The following is a 16,635-nucleotide window of genomic DNA, read 5'->3' as shown; positions in this document are numbered from 1 at the left end:
TGCTTGCTATATGAGAAGGGGAGGGGAGGAAAAGAAGGATTGTTGAAAATTGTAGAAATTAAATTGAAACTTGAAATTTCACGCTCCATGCGAAATAATAAATTTATCTATCGTTTTGTAGGAACGAATGAGAGATGTAATTGATATGAATAACTACCACATTTTGATAATGATTCTGTGAAAATTCATTGCAATTAAAAACGTTACCTTTTCAAAACATTTTCAACATTTTAAAATTATTAAAGATCCGCTTGAAAACATATCTTGTAAAATCTGTATCATTGCTACACCACGTTGAAAATTATTCCAATTTCTATCATCGTTCTTGAAAAATTTAACGAAGAACGAAGAACAGACACGAAAACAAAATGAAAAATAAAGGGGTAAAAAAAAGGAGGGGGGAGGGGAAGAAAAAGAGAAAAAACATCGTAAGACCTTGACAGCGATCGTCGGCTTTATTCTACAAGTATGAAGGTACAATCCAGACAAAGCAATAATTAACAGTAGCTAAGTGCATGAGAGCCGACACCGAGTTTTTCTTCATCTTCGTCATTTTTGCCAGCTCCACGTATGTAGCCTGTACCCGAAGAATCAAAGAACATTAAGCGATGTAACAGTCCCGATTCCGCTGGTAAAAGGAGTTTTAGTACTTTCTAACCACAGTCTTGGGCTACAATTAAACCCCCATAAAACCTCGTCATAACTTTTTTAAAAGCCACCGACCACTTTCCTGTGCATATCCAGCTCCCTTCGTTTACTCGGCAAAAACCACGTTATATTGCATCCTTAATGAAGCCTCGAGACGTTACCGGCGTCTTTCGTTCGATTCTAAATTGTTTGTTTCGATTCAGCCCCTCTCCTCGTTCTATCGTCCTCTAATAATATTTACGAAAAGTCGAATATGAAATACGTAGTAGCGATTCGGATACGTAACGTGTAAGATGTCTTAAAATCGCTCCAAACAATTTATAATTATTGCGAAAGAAAATTGTTAATCGTCAATAGATATTTATATAACATGGTATGTATTGTAAATTAATATAAATACGAATATTGTAATCAATTCAATAATATCAATTTGTTGTTAACAAATTATAAATATCGCGCAATTTATAGAATAAGAGGAATGGTAAAAAATATGCGAAATTCTTGGAATAAGAAAAAATATCGTATGAGTTATTGTAATAATTTTAAAATAGTTCTTTTAAACTATTCATTTTCGTTATAGAAATAATAAAATGATTAATCAGAGGCAGAGGTGAAATAATAAGTGAAATATCGAAGGTTCTATTATACGTTCGATAAATCGTAACAAAGATTTTCTTTTATACTTTGATTAATATCTCTTTTTTAATCGATTAATCTAACGATAATATTATTTATCGCTCTTGATATTTGAAATCACAGTCATTCGATTTCGATTTCAATCTCATATCTGGTTGTCTTGCATTTATTTATTATAGATTTAATCAAAGATTGATCGAACAAAAATTTCATTCCAATTTTCAAACTCTGTCTTCGAGTCAATTCTTCTAGATCTCGAAACAGACAGCGAACACACAGTGACGTGACGCGAAAGGGAGATAGCGATTGGTTAAGGGACGTTGTAAGAAGAGGGAGAAGAAGAAGGTTGAAGAAAGTTGAACTGACAACCAGCCGTGCTTCGAGGCTTTAGCGTCGACTGACGTTTACAGCTCGGATCGGTCGACCTAGCGCCGTAGTAAAACTTGAGAAGAAATACAAGCGAATTCTGCATCGACAGTTAAAGTCATACACGCGAAAATACAACCAAACTTCTATAAAATACGACGTCTGTTGAGCCGAAGTTACAATTATCGAGGTCCATCCAAGATACGTGTTTCGTTAATGAAAAGATTTCCATCGATCATTCCTCGTGGAAGAATTCCAAAGAAAAGAAACAGCCTGCTGCCATTATTTCTCAATCGTTACAATTTTTGTCGTTGCCATCAATAATTCCTTCGATTTTCCACTTTCGAAAATAAGAGAAAGAAATTTTCGTCGATGATTTGTTTAATTTTTTGAGCTTTAATTATTAAGAAATCTAGAATTTGCATTAATGCATATTGGTTTGCTTAGAAATCTTAGAAATGTAGAAAGATTGTATAAGTTCACGTTGTATGTTTAGAGAAAAAAGGAAAGGGAATTCGATTGAATTTTTGATGAAAGACAAGGAAAGCATAAACGTAAGTATAAAATATTACGATAATATAATTTTTAAAATAAAAAATGAATAGCTTTTATGCTTTATTAAATTTTAAAGAAGAAGAATCAATTGATACAATATTACAATTTCTTTTATTTACAATTTTATTGCATGCATTGTATATATATATATATAAAAATCTTTAAAAGATTTTTTTATGCTAAAGAATTAAATTTTAGCAAATAGAAAAAAAATTAAATCGTTCTTTTTTTTTTTTTTTTTAAGTTTCTCATAAACTACAAGGATTTATTTTTAAAAATTTTAAAATAGAATATCATCAATCAAGAAATATACAGGTTGTTAATATATTCGTAGAACAGAGCTAGAGGCCAAAACTAACACAAAGATTAATATACAAAAATATCGGTCAAGGTTTATTTATTAAGTTATAAACAATTTAAGTTTGAATTGGATGAAGTGAGGTAGAGACGGAGTGATCTTACGCTATCTTCGTTTTACTTCGTCTAACGCAAATTTCAATTGCGGTGTATTTATAACTTATTGACCAAATAATATACCAACTTTTGCGTTTGTTTTGGACTCTAAAATGGATCATCTCTAAAAATGTTCCATGAATATGTTAACATCTTGTACGAGGAATATATAAAATTTTAGTTTCATGTAAAATTGAGAAAGAAAATAAATAAAAGAAAATTGATTTTAGGTTTAAAAAAAAAATACACGTTCGTGACAATACTTAAATTCAATAACTAAATATTCATTTATATTAAAATATAAAGTGAGGATAAGATCTTAAAAAATTAATTTAAATCTTTAGAAATCGATGATAAGATTTATATTTTAATTAGATATTATTTCAAACATTTGCACTTTGACTTTACGGCATTCTCTTTTATACGGGATGAGAAGGGGATAAAAGTGAGAATTCGGGAAGCACTTACCACTGGACAATAAACTTCCACCCACCGCAACCACTATTTCCATCTCAGTTATATGCTTGAACATATCCTTCTCTTTCCTTTCTCCTTATTTACAATCGTTTAAGCGATTTTTCCTCATACCAAAGTCTTTAGATCATCCTGTAACGTCTTCTTTTTTATTTAAATAGTCCAATCTTTTATCTATCAGCCCAATTTTGATCTCTTTGAGAGCAACATTGTTCCCGTCAAAATTTCGAAACAAAGAATCGAGCCAAATTAAAGCGTAAACTTTTACGCACTTTTCTGTTATCCCTCTGTCCATTGACAAAAAGATACAACATTGTCTCGTTAGTATCTTTATTGTGTCGTTTTTAACTTCCTCAACGTTTCTAACGACACGTCGTTAAAGAAAAAAAGGAAAAGAAAAAGTTATATAGCCCGTGTCTTTCTCCGCGGAACGCAGTACCTTAATAAAACCGCTTAAAAATATGGCGAGTGAAAAAGAAAGAAGAAAAGGGACCAATGGATAAAAAAGGAATTGAAGTCTTAAAAGGAATCCGACTATGGTATTCCTAGCGTTTCGCAACTGCAAAGAAGTGGAAAGGGAGAAGCGGCAAAAAGAAGAAAGATTTCACGTGTATCATTGCACTAAGTAAAGTAATGAAAACGAATCGTAAAGTTACGGGGACAAATTTGTGGAGAAGAACGGAACTCGAAGTATGTCGCGTACGTACCGTGTAATATTATATCGTGGTATCAATTATAAATGTTAAAAGACTTCGATTTGTAATAATCGGCAAGATATTTTGCTGTTTCAATTAATTGGATAGATTTTAAACAGGCGTTTAATTTTATACTTTTACTTATGAAAAATTTTAGAAAACTAAACGTGCCTGACACTTTTTATTACCTCTCTTTTTACATTATTTCTTTATAATTTGTTGTTACGTAACAAATGACAATTTTGAATATTAAACTATTTCAATTTATCAGCAGGATCACACCATTTTTTATTTTCTATTTCGTATACAGAATTGATTTTTATTAAGAAAAATCATACATTTATACTTTTTTACGTAGATTCATATATAATCGAGACCGGATATTGAAATTTAATAAAAATAGAAAGAAATTTTTCACTACGATTTGGTTCCAATTTCACTCCGAGTTAAAATTATATTCCATCCCAGCCACTTGTATCACCCCTATATACTTTAATCACTCTATAGAATCACGAGAAACGGAGAACAAGTCCCACTAAATAACAGCGGCCATACGTCAAAATTTGAGTATTTTATGAGCCGCAACGGTCGACCGGGTTCCAAAGAAAGACACGCGATTTTCTGAACGCAGAAGCTTCCTGGAAGGACCGCGGGATTGTTAGACGGAAGACGGTGGTTAACGCGTACCCTGCTTCACATATTTATTTTCGGCATCTTTATGCACGATCACGAATTGGTTTTAAGGATCCACTCGTTGGACACGGTCAGGGCTATCGAACGTACACGGACGCAGATTAAGACAGGTCTTTATGAAGAGGGCATTCGAAACGTCTACGAAAATCTTTCGAGGCGTCTATCCGACAGGGATACGGGGTCGGTCTTTATCGCCGCGATGCTTTTCCAACCGTAAGTACGTTATACGTCGACGAGACTCGTTTTACGACCTGGCCAAGTTTTAGTGCCGAACGAGGTTCCGCTTCGCTAGGATTTTCTGACTTTAACCTTTACTCCATTCCTTCCCTGTGGATATTTACGCGGATGCCGCCGATCTACGGGGCTGAACCATTGTGCGAATATGATTCGTCAAGGTTTATAAAAAATCGGGAATGAATGGATTACTCGTTACGGATGGACGCGTGGAAATGTTGCATCGATCATCGATAAAAGGAGATCGAAGATGAATGGTGATTTCTTTTATCTTTGTTGAATTATTGTCCTTTCTTTTTTTTTTTTTTTTTTTTAAATTTGTGACTCTCTCTTTTATTACGTTTGTATGAAAAGATAGTTAATAGATAGTACTTTTGGAATTTTTGTGATTTTTAAAAATGTAATTATTTTGAAGTTTTATCCGAACGAGATATATTCATTTATTCAAAATTTTTATTTCTTTTTTTTTTTTTATTATGCATACAAAATTTTATTTGTTGCTATTAGGTTCTGCATTTTTTCTTAATAATGTTATTTCATAAAAGAAATAATGGAAACAATTTCATGTTTTATGAAGCATAAAAAAATGATTCATGGATGTAAATAATCAAGCATTCAATTAAAATGTTTCATAAAAAACGGAAGTTCCGATATTAATTAAGAGTAGAAAACAGTGGAAACGAGTAATTAATCGAGTTACACATGGAAATAGCTTTCGAAGCAGAATATTACTCGATGAATTCATTTCTCTTTATGAGATCTTTACATACAAATCGAAATTAATATTATCGCGAATACTGCTGATTTTAATCAATTTTCTCCTACAAATTATTGCAAAATTATTTAAGAGTTATTAAAATTCTTTCTTAATTCAACCATTCAACTCCAAGACTATAAAATTACGAAACATAATATATATTACAAGCATTATTCTTTAATATTCTTAATTTTAATTTATTATAATTCATCTTTTTATACAATTAAAAATCTCAATTACTTACAAAATCATCAACAGAAGGTATATCCAACTCGAGTCGGTCAGATCTTCTTGCCTTTTCGCGCCATTAAGATATAAAAACATGGATAAAAGAAAGAGAATCTTGCGCAAATGGAACCCAAATGCATATCCCGATAATACGTATATCCCATAATCTATATCTTATATCTCATCCATCGATGTGCGATGCACTTTGAAGGAGGAACCATCGTGTCTAGACTTCCGAAAAAGTCAGCAACGACCCTCTGCCGCCTTGGTGGAGCAGGAAACCGGGTCTGGCCGGGTGAATGGCGGGTGGGTGCTCGTATGAAAACTAAGTCCGGGTTTCATTTGACTGGCTTTACGAGGGAGACATAAAATGGATTTTACTGTCGGCTAGTTCGCCAGTTCTCGAGTTGGTAACATTGCTTTAGCGAGCATAATACAGCCCCTTGCCTTCCCTCTCTTTCACCTCCTGTTCTTCCTCTTTCGTCACTTCTCCTCTTCTTCCCTTTCTCTTCCGGTTTCGCTATTCTTTTTTTCCTCTCCTCTTCATCACGACGTTTCGTTGTCGTTCAAACGCACGCGTTTTTCTCCTCTTTCCCTCCCCCTCGCCCCTTTCTCGTCCTTTCTCCTCCCCATTCTCTGTCTCTTCCTTTCTGACTGTTTTCATCAGTCAGAGGGTCCTTAAAGTCATGACAAGTTTCCGCTGGAAATTTTTCGAGCATGAGAAATGTCTCCGCCGGTGGATTTAATATCCGTTGGATAAGACGGCGTGCTGGTCGTTAAGCTACCTTTGGATCCGCTTCCTGTTCTGTTTTGGAAACGGTTGCACGGCCCTTGCGAATCGTCTCTTTCTCGGTTAACAGACGCCATTAAACGCCTCGTCTTTAATCCTATTCATAGTCATTTGATATTTTGATATTGAAAACTTATAGATATATTAATTTATGCATCTTCTTTTTTTTTTTATTCTATTCCATTGTTTTTTGTTGTTTCTTCTAACAATATAGAAAATATATCGATGTTATTAAAAAAACCATTTATATTAAATTGTATTTTTTTCATTCGAGAGTTAATTTCGAAAATTTTCCACGTATGAACAATTGTAACTCTCTGGATTAAACTTTTACGAATGTATTTTGCGTTTTTCGAACATCTTTGGTTTTACAATTGCGAAAAGATTTTTATTATTTTAAGAATAAACTTTTGATTGAAGATCAAGAAACGACAAATCCGATAATCACGATACTAGATTACGATCGTTTATATACAAAATAATAAAAAATAATATATACTTGTTCGCACAATAATTTATTTACTAATATTGTTAATGAATTAAAAAATGAATGAATCAATAACAAGCGAAAAATATTTTGAGAAGAATTCTTCTTTTAAAATGTAATACAGTTGATTAACTCCAGCTGAACCTTTTTCTGATTCCAGATCGATTATTCGACCATTCAATGAGGTAAAACATACGGAAGAACAGGTCAAACCCAAAGAGAAATGATTATATCGAAGAAAGAAAGAAAAAGAAGAAGAAGCGGAAGGCCCAGAAAAAGAGAATAACGGGGAAGAAGTTTCGTTACGGAACGTTCTACGTTCCATTTCTGATCATCATTCTCTTGAAACATCACTTCTTTCCTCGAAACTTGGGTGGCGCGAAATTAAAATTAAATTTAAAATTGACCGTGACGTTTTATACATTTTTTGGAAAAAGTATTACGTTCCTCGATTACTCTTGTACCGTTACTTGTGACGAAATCGATACTTGATGACTATTGTGACCAGTTTATCTGTTAAATCGAAAACAATCAAGTTGTTAGATCGAAACGATTAAACGTGATTTCTCACTAACGTTTCTAAAAATGTTTTTGAGAAAATGTTGAATGCACGATTACGAAAGAACATGTGTCGTTCACGGCCGATTCACAAAGAGATAGGGAAGATCGATGCTCCATCAATGTGAAAATAACAGTGTTGCGATTCAAACACCGTGTTCCGAACACAAAAGGAATCCGCCGGTTTAAAAAAAAAACGAGAGGAAGGAAGAGAGAAAGATACAAAGTGCATTGTGTTCTACAGCCTTCCTTCAGTCTTGTTCCTCCTCCTCCTCTTCTTCTTCTTCTTCTTCTTTTTTTTTCCTAGACTCACCAAGAGAAGAACAACAGAAACATGAAAGTTTTTTGCGAGTGGATCGTGGGATACCGAGGTTCATGGACAACGTGTACCTCGGGCATCCCTCGTCCTTGCACGTCCTTCGGTTCGCTGATCGAATCTGCCACCTTCACTTGTTCCTTCTCTCCTTCTTCCTTTTTTCCTCATCCTCTCTCGTTCCTCTTCGCGGTCTCCTCCTTTTTGTCTATTTTCATCCTTCAATTTGTTCCTTTCATTAAATACATTTCCTCTTTCGCTCTTCTCTCCCTCCTTCTCTTCCCTTTTTTTCTTTTAGAATATTCTCTCTCTTTCTCTCTCTCTCTCTCTCTCTTTCTCTCTCCCCCGATTTCGCAACGCGTTGTTAAAGCACGAAACGAGAGATTCAAGATAGAACTCGTTCGTAAAGAATACGATATCCGACCAGTTGCTTAATCGCACGTGAACGAGATCGCTCAACAATCTTTTCGAGTATCGTCGTGTGTTGTAAACCTGGCCGATGTATAACCGTCGACGGCTCTTTTCGGCTGAGCTACTTTGAAAACCCTTAGTCATGTTCAATTTTGCTCTCGTGGTTTTTGCTCCTTTCTAAAGGAACGTGATTCCAGTCTGTCTGCGGTGAGGATGACAAGCGCGTCGATGATCACGCTTCTCTTCTTTGTTATACGTGTAGAGGAAACGCGATTTCGTGGAATCCCTATTATTAATTTGTAACATGGCATTTCGAGGCATAAGGGAAGACCCTCTCGAGACTAATTTCGTATAATAATTCTTGATACCGTGCGACGAGCTGGTTCACGCGTATTCAGATGAGCCACGATCGTGGGAACGTGTGATGCGAATAGGACACGTTGGAGGATGATAACGCGAATAACGACGTCGAGGAAAATGAGATCGATCGAGAAATTTCATCGAATTTCATCATTTTAGATGCGTGCGCGAATGTACGGGCACGTGTGTAAATCATGTATACATATATGTGTAGTGTACGTGTCTCGGAAGAAGTCGTGTGAAAGAAACGCAGGTTATTTCTATTGGTTATTTCGAACAGATCGACATCAATTAAAATTGGAACTTCTATCGATCGACAAGTCTCGCAAGTTTCTGTAAGTAAAATCGTCCGTCCCCCGCGACTTCTTGCAAAGCGTTACGCAGTAGGCATATTAAGATAATCATTTTTTTGAGCGAATTCTCTTGCCGTGTCGACACATTGTGACATTTATTCGATTTATTATTCAACGAGCAACGAACCCGTCGACACATCTTGAATTAGTTGTATTCCTCAGAGTAATACGCTACACCGAACGAGAGAATTCAAATAATTGATCGAACTGTTTTAGATCCGTCGATATTGAACACGATTGTTGGAATAACTTCACCAGTTCCTTCGCTCGATTCCATGTACACGAACTCTTGTTGCATTGACTCGAGCAAGTTTCGAATGGATCCCCGCGAAACTGGTTCAATTAACACTGACCAGAACTTATCGTTCTTGCCAATCGTTACGTTATTAAATGTTACAGATCACACATGTGTTGTATCGCGAAATAATAGACCCATAATGTTGCACCCATAATGCAATTAATTGTATATCTATAATATTTGCACTTGTGCAAACGTGTGTCGTAAAATGCACGCGTGAAATGCAAAAAGATCTTAATTGCAGAACGTAAGGAAGACGTAAAACAGAGAAATGTTTGTTTAGAAAACTGGCCATTTCATCCTCTGACAAATTAATTTTCAAACAAGAAAACCGAGGTTTGTATCTTTACGCTATTTCATTCTAACTTCATTCTCTTCTGTCGCCTGATTTTCCTCCTTCTTTCTCCTCAGAGACATCATGCTCTCTCCTTCGTTCTCTCCCAATCTTCGCCTCTTCTTTTCTCGTCCGCTTTGCTTTCTTTTCTCCCTCTTTTTTCTTTCTTTTCTTTTTTTTTTTTTTTTTTTTTTAATCGTATGAACACCTTCCAAGCAAAACTCCAATATCGAAACACGATTGATTGTTACTTAAGATATTCTGTAACGAGCATGCAACCACTAGTGTGCAACATCAGCCTGCATTTCATTTGCACGCCATTGGCTGCCCCCTTCTTTTTGTATCCACAAAAACATACCAATTTGGTTACGTGAAGAAATTGCACTCTTCTTGTTCATGATTATTGAGAAAACGGAAGTTGATCTTCGGTATATTTTGACTAAACGAAATAGCTGCATACCGTGCGCGAATACAGGCGAATGATGAGGCGATTAATGATCGCGATTGCGAGAATCGATACGCGATACGCGTGCATCTACGTGTAAAATTATGCCACGAACCAATCAAGAAAGTTGTTTCGTGACTGTTCTAAGGGAAATGACACGCATGGTGCACGCTCGAGAACAAAATCCCGCCTTCTCATGCGAGTAATTTATGGGTAGGGCGATTCGCTGCTCAAATGATATGGCAGATCGAATGGAAACCGATAAAGATATTCGAGAAATGTCTTTATTTGATCATTTTTTTTTTACGCGAGAATTAATACTAGGGATGAGATACTCGAGCCACCAAATTTCGAAGCCTCGAAACTTTTTATTATAAAACTTTTTGTGACTCGAAACTCAGGTGAAGAAGGTAATTTGCATAATGATAAACTTAATTTATGAAAATTTTTTGTAAGGAAAATTTAACTTTCTACGAAACCAACGAAATAATCACAAATAATCACAAATTGTTGGCTGTTGGCTGATTATGAATCTGAGTTTCGAGGATTGTAGAAATCAAAATTTGTTACAATTTTAATTTTTGACGGAAAGGGGAAAAAAAAGACGTGTAAATATTCAAATGGAAATTATGGAAGACTCCATCTCTAATTAATGAATGAAGAAATTATTGGCGTGCGCAAGATGCAATCGAAGAATTGTAAGGCGATCGATTTGTAAGGCGTCGGTGTTATTAAGTTTTTTTAAGTTGCTTGTTGGCAATTATAAGTTTTCGGAATAATTATTCTAATGTAAAAAGAATTCTGTGTGATAGGATGATTATTAAACAGAGCACTGTTTGGAAGGTCGAGTACAGAGATTCCTCTAATAAATCTTATGTGATTCTGAATCCTTGAGATGACTGTATTACGACAGCATTGAGTCCTATAGATAAGAAAATAATTAAAAAAGTTACGAAGATGATTATTTTGTGATAAGAAAGTGTATGTAGGTTAACTTTTTTTTTCTTTTTCTTTTTCTTTTTCTTTTTTTTTTTTTTTTTTATGTAGATAATATTTTCTATTTTCGTTTAAAACGAATCTACGTGAAGCTTAAATAAAAATGTTTATAAATATTTGGGATGAAAATATAATTCTTTGCAAGAACTTTAAATTGCATAAAAATTTCTCGTTCGAAATTCGTCTAATTTGCAAATATAATTTGTTCAGAAAAAAAAAAAAGAAAAATAAATTCAATAACTGAGATGAATTTTATTATACTTGAATGCATATTATAAAAATTATTATTGTCCAGTAAACTTTTTCTTCTAATTAAAAGAAATTCTTATTATCGTAATCTATTAATTTTGAATTCCAAGGAATATACTATAAGCTTTCGATTCGTTTTCGTTCGAGAACTTACCACGTAAAATTACACAATGTCGATTTATTTCCGCATGTTCCACTTCAACTCTCTCACAGCATACGTTTCTCAAGAAAAATTATGGATATAATATGTAATGCTTCGCGCGATATAGTTCATATGCCATTTCGTCACCTGCAAAGCTTTTAATGTCAGTTATATAATAACATGTCAGATGTTTCATACATACTATCGAACAGTTAAGTTTGTATTATTTATCGCATACGATCGTGGCAAAATATAGGATGAGCTAATATCCTGTAATTTTGTACTTCCGACATAGGTCGAGGCATAAAATCTTTAATTTCAATGGGAAACTTTTTTAGGTGCAATTGCAGATGCGAGAAAAGGGAATGATTCGTTCAAATTTCGTTAAAATTCGTTAAAATGTTAAATTGGAGAAGAAGAGGGTAAATAAATGTAGAAAGATATTTACCGGAAGTGCGCTTCGTGTCTATGCTTCCGTTGAAAAATTTGCATGAATGATCGATAAAAAATTTATGTAATTAATACGATACGTTGGAAATAATATGGAGAAAAAAAAATATATTGGATTATTATGGAGGGATCTGCAGACTGAAAATAAAGATGGAGGTTTTAAATTAAATATATTTACGTTGCAAAGGATATTATTTAATGCTATATATATATATATATATATATATATATATATATATATATATAGAATGCTATTTAATATTATGATACTATGAAATAATACATTATATATAACATATATATATATAATGAATTGTAAAGAAATTTCTTCAAAAATATTTAGGTTGTTAAGTAATAAACTTGACCTCATTATACATGATAAGAGAAACTCAGCGAAGTCGATTTTGATTTTTAATATGTAACGTGTGCTTTCCTTTAGTTATTTCCTATATTTTTTTTTTTTTTTTGTTAAGTAAGATGGATTGTTTTAGTTTTGTAAATAGGATATTTAATTCAAATGACAAAGTCCTCTTAATGCATATTTCCTTTTTTTTTTTGTGTGTGTTTTGCTTTATTTTTATAATTTTTGTCATTATCGATTTTAATATCTGTTATTTTCAAAATGGCTCAATTCTCGTACTCTAATTCAAAGTATAAATCGTACGGTGTAAGAATAAGTCAGCTTAATTTCATCATAAAATTAACGATACTTGTTGATAAATTCATTATATTAAGTTAAATTATTAAGTTGAAATTATTAAAATTCAAATGATTAGCACTCAATTTGTAAACATTTTTACAAGTGCTGAAACTTTGATATTTCGTCTAAATATTTACGATATACAAAAAAGAAGAATATATATCATCGATGAATTACACTTTTCTCTTAAAATCAATTTCAAAGTCAATTATTACGCTTAATCGTTTTACAAATACATTATGATAAATAAAATAAAAAAATCGAATGATAAATTTTCATAATATTGAGAAAAGAACTAATTTTTAAAATTTCATTATCAAGAATCAAATTAACCTATCTCTCTTTTAAATCGTCACTATAAGTTCGTTACATTCATTTATCATAATGTTATCGCTTATTTTCCACGACATTTCGTTACCATATGCGTAACGAGAGATATTACATTACCTTAATCTTGCCATACATCTATCGCTCTTAATTTTAACAACTTTTGCTTCGACGTGACGAAACTTTTTAGAATATACTTATGACGAATTTATAGCAATCGTAATTATTTAAAAGCTCGTAACAATTATTTCTCGCAGAAAAACAAACACATGTCCAGTAGACAAGTTTCCAGGTGCTCCAAGCTGTGTCTAATTTCTAATTGACCGAGCGCTGTTAATTGTCTTTATAAATCATGTGTGCTGTCAGTGTTCTGCGCCTGTTTTATTCTATTTTCACTCGTTTAATGCGCGTTAGCCGCATTTATCGTAGACATTTTCGCGTTGAAACACGTGTGTGCATCCGAGACGAATTTTACTTTGAAAATTCCAATCAAATTTGAAACGTGATTTCAATTACCATGTAACAAAACATCTTAATTAGTTGAACGACAAATATACATGACTTGTAATTCCTTAAATTCAATCTATTTTATATTGTTTTTCGTTAAATTGATGGAGGAAATTGGCTAGGAATAATTAAAAATTTCTTCTAATAAATGCAATTAAAATAAATGGAGATTTATTACATTATAGATAAGATTTTAATTCTATAATAATTAAGAATTTCACTTTCAATGAATAATTAAGAATTCTATTTCTTTTTCTTTTTGTTTTTTTTTTTCTTTTTTTTTTTTCCCCCTTAAATAGGTTGTTTTATGAAAAATATTTCTGATATGCAATCACGATTGTACATAATCTCGAAGCTACAAGTATCTATTGTAAGATCTCGGCTCACTGAAACTTTAAGAATATATATCAGTCATTCGAAATATTTTAGTTCTTTTTTGTAAAGATGAACAGACTGATTAAAGATTCGCATTAGTGTAGCGACTAAAGGAAGTATAGTTTCGTTTCGTAGCATCTATATGATCATCGATTCGAATTTGTATCAAGAAGTGTGAGTAATTTGTATGAACCGATGCAGATATGTATGTCCTGTTGAATTTATAGGCTTATTTATCGCCGTCTATATTCTTATTCTTTTTTTTTTTTTGTCTTTGAATTATGTTATTTGTATCTTATTATGTCAATGTGTAACACGTTAACAAACGAATCGTTGATTTTACAAGTTAAATTTCTTTGCAAATTTAAATTCAATAATTCGATCGAGTTAAACTCGATGATTTCGATGATTAATGTTCCTAAAAATCGTGCAACTATGTTAAAAAAATTGCTTAAGTGAATTTCACGATCTCTCGAAACAAAAATTTCGATCAAATCGAAAAATCCATTTGTATTGCATCCATGAATAATCATGTTCTAAAAAAAATTCATTTCGAGGGATAAAAGTTCCAAATAGATTATTAATAAAATATTACAACTCTGTTTGACAGAGATTACGATTAGTGTTTTATATTTATTAATTAATCGTCTGAGAGAATTTTGACAATAATTATTAATTTTCCTCTCATAAACAATAAACATATAAAGGGATAATAACGTAGAATTTTTTTTAAAATATTACGTGGTTTTAATCATGCGTTAAATGCACGGTGGATGATACTACAATTATATATTGATTAATATGCATTCTTGATTAATACCGTATTATTGTTCAGCGAGAGTATTGATGCAATATTAGTTACAACTGATGATAATGCAATTCAATTTAATATGTAGCATGTATCGTAGTATTGTACTAATATGAATTGTTTACGTACTATTTATCGCGTGATATCGCAATAATATGTCAATTATAATTTATCGACATTGAGGAATTATTAATTATTCTTAATCGCAATATTTCACGGATTTTGAGAGAATTATAATTGACTTGAATTTGTATCCCGATATCTTAACAATGTCTTAATGATTTCGAAGAAGATTCGTATTGGTTTGTAACCCTTTCGTTACTATTAATAATTATAACCGCCTCTCATTGTGCGTTTTCTATATAAGAGCAATTACAGTTACTCGACAAAAATTGCAATGTTTTATAATTTATACAAATTTTGTGATGATTTGTATGTTATGTTACTTTTAATGCACTGACTGCAAATGGTTATCTTTGTACGTAGTATGTAATTATAAATAAACTCTTATGATGAAAATTATTTACTTCTTTTCAATTATCAATTCAAATTAATGAAATGAATTCCGAATAATGATGATAACAGGAGACATTTTTATACATTTTGAATGATATACACTTTTTCGATAATTCCTTCCGTAGCGAAAGGGTTAAATATGATGCATATCTTTGATTGCAATCAAAATAATAAAAAATTTCAATTTCGATCAATAATAATCCTATTACTTGAAATGAAGTACGTGAGCATAAATCAATAGATCTTGATATCGATGACACGTGAAGTAAATCAGTTTTTTTTATATTTTATACTCTGTGCTTTATCTATTGGATTAAATCATTAAGTATCACTCGATAAATCATGAATTATCGCTTCTTTATCTTTTCTTAACAGATTAAATGAGAAAATTTTAGAAAGATCAATGAAAAATTGCTCGATGAATGCTTGAAGAAGAAGAAAAGAAATAAAGATGCTTGATAAGGGTGTAACTTTTTAAATATTTTTTCTTAAAAAATATTTAATCTCTTTTTAATTTTTCTTGATTCAGAGTGTCTATCAAAAACTGATCATTCTTGAATACAAGTCCTTGAAATTGGTTTTTCTAATCATGAAACCATCTTTCGATTCGATAAGAAGGAATAAGACCACGTGCAGTATTTTAAAAGAAGAACGAAGTCTTTTTCATCAATCAAGTTCTAGCTTTTCCTTTTTCACTATGATCATAAATATGTCTCATGAATGACACACCTATACTATTTATCCAGCCTTTAATTTTTGTAATTAGGAAACATGTACACCACATTTACAACGCAAGAATAAAATAAAAAAAAAATGATATTACGAATTAAATTGTCGCGAAAAAGGGGAATCATAATTGCACGTAGCGCATAAAATGGCGGCCATACGACAATTCAAGCATACACCATCGACATATTTCTCCATCCACTTATTCCCTCTCCCCCATCGTGTCCAACGTGGATGTAAACGACGGCGTGTACGAGTGGATGAACATAACGAGGACTTTACAACATCGTGGACGGTGACAGTTTCGTTTTTACAGCTTGTAAGATATCGCGTAAAAGTGTCCGAAACGATGGCCCCAGCAACGCTTGGAACAAGAACGAAACGATAGAAAAGGAAGAAAAAGAGAGGAACAATAGAGAAATCGTATTGCACCTACTTTATTGTGTTTTATCTACTCGTATCAATCAATCCGGCCGTTGTACTTATTTATTCGACGATCTATAAACGAAACGAGCGTTATACATGCGTCGCAATGTTTTAAGCATTTACGATTTTTGATAGATATCTTGATAGAGAGAAAAGACACGAGGCGTGGCTGGATTTTACTTGAGCCAGGATGCAATTAGCGCGATTTATCGGATAAAAATTCGAGATATGCAAATATTATTGTTCGTAAACTGTAATTTTAATTATAATATTATAATATATAATTATTAAATAAATGTTAAGGGAGAGATACGATCCATCGTGA

The 16,635-nt window shown here is 32.6% G+C and overlaps 1 protein-coding gene across 3 annotated transcripts in view; it reads left to right on the top strand.

The window, feature by feature from the left end:
• dsx (transcription factor doublesex) overlaps window positions 1–15,164 on the top strand; it is a 94,918-nt gene extending 79,754 nt beyond the window's left edge. For 2 of the 3 annotated variants that reach the window (XM_012483499.3, XM_003691527.4), the window contains exon 6: window positions 7,177–15,164. The gene's annotated coding sequence lies outside the window, so the exon portion shown is untranslated. The remainder of the gene's footprint in view (window positions 1–7,176) is intronic. The other variant, XR_015294393.1, reaches the window with a different exon arrangement.
• Window positions 15,165–16,635: the final 1,471 nt, after the last annotated feature.

Source organism: Apis florea, unplaced genomic scaffold (assembly GCF_048593485.1).
Source record: "Apis florea isolate Af1SG1 unplaced genomic scaffold, ASM4859348v1 contig_3764_pilon, whole genome shotgun sequence".
NCBI classification, from domain to species: domain Eukaryota; kingdom Metazoa; phylum Arthropoda; class Insecta; order Hymenoptera; family Apidae; genus Apis; species Apis florea.
Note: the sequence above shows the minus strand (reverse complement) of the source record. Positions and strands in the feature narration are given on the sequence as shown.